Consider the following 6,354-nt stretch of genomic DNA (forward strand, 5'->3'; position numbering starts at 1 on the left):
TGCATCATCTGCAAAAAACTGCATATTGTAAAATCTCTCAAGATATGTAACTTATCATGTTCACTTTTATGTTTTTAAGAGAAATATACTTAGAGAACTTTTAATAACTTAAACGAGCATTTGTTAAAATATGTGGCGCAGGACGTCATCATGTATATGATGACGTCCTGCTATTAACGCTGTTAACTAATGTCTACTCAGTAAGTCTAATTCTAAGAATAGTCAAGAATTCTAAGAATTGAGAGACGCGCGGAGTATGACGTCATCATGTCCGAAGGTCAATACATGACCATATATGGAAAGCTCGAGAAACGCGCACGTGCGTACAATTGAAATCCAGGCCTATATAAGGCGAAACGTCGAGGAGAACTTTTGTTTTGTACCTCCATACAACCCTAAATAGGGTGAGCCAGGTGCTCGCTAACACTTAATTCATGACTACTCATACAGATTAAGGGATCGAAGTCCACGGGACTGTAATCCATCTAGCCAAATCAGGTTATCAGGTTATCAGAACTTTTGTTCTAAAGTTTTCACCTTCTCTTACCTGGGTCTGCTGTCGATAATCTGAAGATTCTGAGTCTTCTACGTGGATCCACTTCCACGTGAGGTCCCCTGTCGGGAATCGAAAAGAAAGAGCTGCAATTTGCCGCTACGTTAAGGGTCCTATAGGGCATGGAATATCAATTTCTTAAACTTGACACTAACCAGAACACACAACAAAATAGCCACGAAAGTATATCAGAAACCCTCACATATCGGAAACTACCTCCATTTCCACTCATACCATCCATATTCCGTTAAAAAATCGGTCATCTTATCACAATTCATAAATGCGTACAAATTTTAAAACAATCAGAGTAATCTAAATGCAGAAATAAAAAAACTAACACAGATCTTCGAAAATCGCAACTATCCTACACAACTAATAAACTACGCAAACAAGACTGTCAAAAAACCGCCAAAACAACCCAAGTACCAAAATAAACTTCCCTACACAAAAAATTATCAAACTACCATACACCCAAAACACATACAAAGCCTACAAATACATCTTCAAACATACTGACTACAAACTGGTATTCACCACAAATCAAAAATTGGCAAATCTCCTAAAACCCACTAAATCTCAGACATAAAAAGAAATATTTGAATACCACAACGTAGTCTATAAATTTCCCTGCCAAAAAGACTGTGATATCACCTACACAGGTTCCACCATCAGGTCTTTATGGGCAAAACTACAAGAACACTTCCGCGATTGTAACATCCCTATTCCAGAACATTTAAATACTAAAAAACGCAACATCAAAAAGAAAAATCGAATACAAAGCACAGGAAAAACGGAAATAGCTGTCCACGCCCTTGAACAAAAACATACCCCTCAGATCGACAAGGCCATCATAGCAGACAGACAAGACACTGAAACAATGCTTAGAATATCGGAAACAATAGCCATAGTGTGTGACGCGAACTCTATCAACGTACACAGGCCCTACATAATCTCCGAGGTTTGGAAACTACACAATATAAAATTGAGGTCACAACCCCGACCAATAGGCGATAACACAAACACTTCAAAAGCAGAAGCACGTACCCGACCTGACATGGCATCCACTTCCCCCATGTGTTCAGACGACGATCAAGAATAGTCGAAACGGACCGCACCTCGTCAACCCCCCCCCCTCTAAAAATCAGTTGCTGTTTTCAATCCCTTTCACCCTTTCCCACCTCATATAAATATAAAAAACGCTCCGCCCATCCTTTATAATATATATGTATATATATGTTATTTAAAAAACCCGGGTTTCTTCCATTTGTTATTTCAATTCTCGCACTTGCCAAAATCCCCCCCCACATACACAGTAGTTTGGACAACGCGAAAGAAGACGAGCACAACACCCAGAAAAAGGTATGTGCAAATTTCTTGTCCTTTATGCAACATATATTTATTGATAAATATACATCTACAATGCTCTAAGAATCCGTGAGAAAAGAGCCAATGGCATTTAAACTGGGGCACTCCTAAACAGAAGCAGGCAAATAGCCGTAAATATAATAGTCTGTTAAGAGGAGTAACATGGAAATTTTCCCAGAAATAATATCCCTAATAATAAAAAGTAAGCAGATTGCTAAAGCACGATCTTCCCTTAACAAATCCATGCTGGCTGCAAAAGTATTTTTCTGTTATCAACTCAACTCTGAATCTTGGTCCTAACTAACTGCTCTAATACCTTAACCACAACTCCAGACATACAAACCGGTCTATAATTCAAAGCCCTATTCTTATCACTTCCCTTATGAATTGGAACAATTTTATCCTTTTTTCACCTCTTTGGAATTTGATCGATGCAAGACTCGTGTTGAAAAGATACGTTAAATCTGTTGTTAACTCTCCAGAACATTCACTCAAAACACGTGGTGAAATAGCATGACGTCCCACAGCCTTATTTACATCAAATCTATTCAATTCCTTATAAAAAAAAATCAGCTAACACCTTTTTATTCCCGTATACGGGAGTAGGCGAGGCCATTTAGCCCTATCTAACTTCAATTCCTTATATACCTCCTATTTACTTACTAACGGCTTCTCCTCCTCCTCCTCCTTCTTTCTCACTGCTTTCAAGTTCTGCATGGTATCACATTCATAAGAATCAAATACCTTTATAAATTGCTCATCAATTATCTCAACTATATCTTCCACAGCAGTTATCATTTCTCAGTTTTCACTAATCAATTCCAGCCTACCATAATGATTTTTTTTCTGCTGGCCAGATAAAAACGTCCTTTGAATTTTTTTTTTTTTTTCGCTGCACTAGCTAACTACTGCTTATACTGCACTTTTGCTGTGCCCTTATCAAGTGAGTCACCTTCCTCGCCTGCTCTTTGTACTTTTCATGCAACGGTAATTATAACTACTCATTTCGTCCTTCTTCCATAATACTTCTTCCAGATTGCATACCTTATATCTGGATTCATCCATTTCGCACCTGCTCTATTTACCTTCTTAACCTTTGGAATACATTCTGATATTGCCTCCACCAAATAGTTCTTAAGTGGGGCCCAAGCAGTATTGATATCCTTTCCATCCAGTTTCTCTTTCCAATTTCTTAACGCAAGCAGTTTCCTGAGCTTTTCATAATTACCAGGCTTATAATTCCACATATATCCCTTCCAAACAGACGTCCTCAAATGACTGGTCACCCTGCAAGTGATCACCTCATAATCACTCTCACCAACTGGTGGAAGATTTGACATCCCATTTATATAACCTCCAGAAATTCAGAAAAAAACTCCATCTTTCAAAAACTCCAGAAATTCATTTTCATTGCCCCCAGATGCAGTCTTTTGATTCCAGGCTATATTATCATAATTAAAGTCGCCAGTAATGATCATTGGTTTCTTGCTAGCTAGGCCAACTTGCCTTTACGTTTCCTTCTGATTACCCTCCATATTACCTGGTCTATAGCAACACTCAACTAAATATTTCATCCAGTTTACCTCCAACTCAAATCATACTGCCTTAAAACCTTGGCCAATATTTGCACCTTGCAAATCCACCTTAGATGGGTACAACTTATCTGCTATCATTAATAGTACTCCTCCTACCTTTCTTTCCCTGTCTTCACGAAAAATATCACATCCGTTCATCTCTATTCCTCTCAGGATGTCATCCACATCTAACCATATCTCTCTCTCTTACACCAACAACTTTGGGGCGAATAATTTCAAGCAATGCAACAATTTCGTTCCCCTTATTTGGAATAATTTTAACTTTAGTAAACAAACATAAGAAAATCATTTCGAGTCCTACGAACATCACTTCTCCGATGTGACTCTTCAATAGCTTTCCTAGTCCCTTCCTCTATATTACCACCAATTCTACAACTTTCCTCACACCCAAACTCTCCCATTCCATCCCAGGCCATCTCGATCATTTTTTGTCCACTCACATATTCACCTCTGAATCCAACATCCACATGTTTCATAAAATGTATCCACATTTTTCTGCGTGTGTTGTGCTTCCACTGTCATTTATTTCATTCACAATATTCACCTCTCCGTTTGCAAGCGGACAAATTCCTCTCCCTACCCTGCTTTTTTTGCTCTTTCATATCACCTCGCACCAGTGGCGGCTTGTCCATAAGGGCTGAATTGAATGCAGCTCCAGAGTTGTATAATAGCGAGTAGAACTGGCTAGTATCCTCAACGCTAGAGCTGCATTCAATGCACCTCTTATGGACGAGCCGCCACTGATTCTCACCATTTCAGATCTATTCATTACAGTCATTATATTTCCTGCTATCAAGAATTTCACCAGCCAACTCACACCAAAACCATTTAAATGCAACCCATGTTCTTTATACAGTTCCATACATCACTCAAATTCATCCCACACATTCACAAAACGCACTGCTTGTACCTCACATGACTGTGCTAACACAGCATTTAATCTTTGCTCGCCTAGATATATTCACTATCATACCTTGGCAATATACTGACTAACTTTCCTGCCAGACTGTTATCTTTCACTCTCCATAATAATATCCTTGTATCCAATCTGACACTTTCTTTGTTCCATCCAAATTATTCGTACCAACTACAACCACCAACTCTTTTGCTCTAGTATTGTCATGTCCAGCGCTTCAAACACTGTTAATTCTACCACCAGGAAAACAAACCTTATGCACCTTCTCATTCACCATACCTCCAATAATGGAATCTCCACAAAGAGCCACTCACGAATCATTCGTTACATCTTTCGCATGGCCATCTTTCCTTCCACTCTTTTTCACTCTTCCATGTATGTCTGTAATTCTTTTCATTTCGCATGCACTTCGTCTCTTGCCATCATCATCAACTCTGCTTTCGTGTTCGGATCCAATATATGATAACACGAAGATTCATCACTGATATTTTCACGTAGTTTCATATTATACCTTTGGTTTTTTTTTGGTTGTGCAGCATCTGCAGCTGACCTCACACTAATGTTCTGACAAGAATATCCAAGGATAATTGACTGGTGTATCTTCTCCTGAGCGACATTCTGGTCTTGTAGTGGAGGCTGCTGATCATGTATTTTATGAATGCTTGGCATAACAGCAGTAGACCCGGGTGTACCTCAAGACAACATCATCATCATGGAACTACTACCTTGATGCGAAGAACTGGCAAAAGGCGAAACTGTAGCTCCAGGTAATAAGAGTGAAACACCATGTTCGATATCTTTTATCATACTTTGTGCAACTTGACAAGAAGTAGATAATTCAGGTAATACGGAACAAGCAACTAATTTTTGGCTCTTTCTACTTGGACCTGATTCTATATTATTTGGGTGAGTTTCGATTAACTCAACGGTATTAAGAATAGGCGTCGTATTTGTTATTGAGATTAAGATTAAATCTTGGAACAAACTGTCAATAGATATTGTCACCTCCTGTGATTCCTTCATTTTTATTACTGTATCTTCACTTTTTTGCGATCCTTTTACCAATATTGAACTCTGCACAGATGGAAGTAAGTTCTGAGTTGGACTAGAATATACAAGGTGGTTCCAAATTCCACGTACGAACTTTGAGGGGAGCTAGAGAACATCAAAATCAACCATATTCACATAGGAAAGCATTACCGGAAACGCCACCCGAAAGTGATAGGTAGCGCTTTTCGCCAGCGCTCCAGGTGAGCAATTGGGCTTCCTCATTCAAGCTTTCGACGTCGTACGAAGAATATGCGTCGTTTTACGAACGCTGGGATGCCAGACATGCACCTCGTTTGTGGGTTAGCTGACGGTAATGGACCAGCCGCTATACGAATGTATCGCGAAGAGTACCCAAACAGACGTGTACCACATCACCAAATGTTTGCGCATTTGCATCAGAATTTGTGTTACTATGGATCATTCAGGGATCGCGGGAATTATAGTGGGCGCCCACGATAGACGCGAAATCCCACCATGGACGAGGAGGTGTTGCATGCGATGGACCATAATCCAGAGACAAGAACACGTGCTGTTGCCTATGCTATAGGAGTATCTCGATCCAGTGTTTTGCACTCTGAGTGACATCCATTTCATCTGCAACGGTCCAGTTACTGATGGCGAAGATTATCCTCGACGTGTGGAATTCGCGCAGTGGTTTCTGCAGAAAAGTGCCTTAGACCGGGATTTTCCAACTTGTGTTTTGCACTGATGAAGCTTCATTTACCCGCTAAGGGGTCTTCAATCACCACAATGATCATGTTTGGCTCATGAGAACCCACATGCTGTGCGATCACATGCTACACAGCAACGCTTCGCCATTAATGTATGGGCAGGTATCGGCGCTGACTGTTTAGTAGGCCCATACATGTTACCAC

This window comes from Typopeltis vanoorti, chromosome 17 (assembly GCF_054136105.1).
Source record: "Typopeltis vanoorti isolate ZY-2024b chromosome 17, IOZ_Tvanoo_1.0, whole genome shotgun sequence".
Lineage (NCBI taxonomy): Eukaryota > Metazoa > Arthropoda > Arachnida > Uropygi > Thelyphonidae > Typopeltis > Typopeltis vanoorti.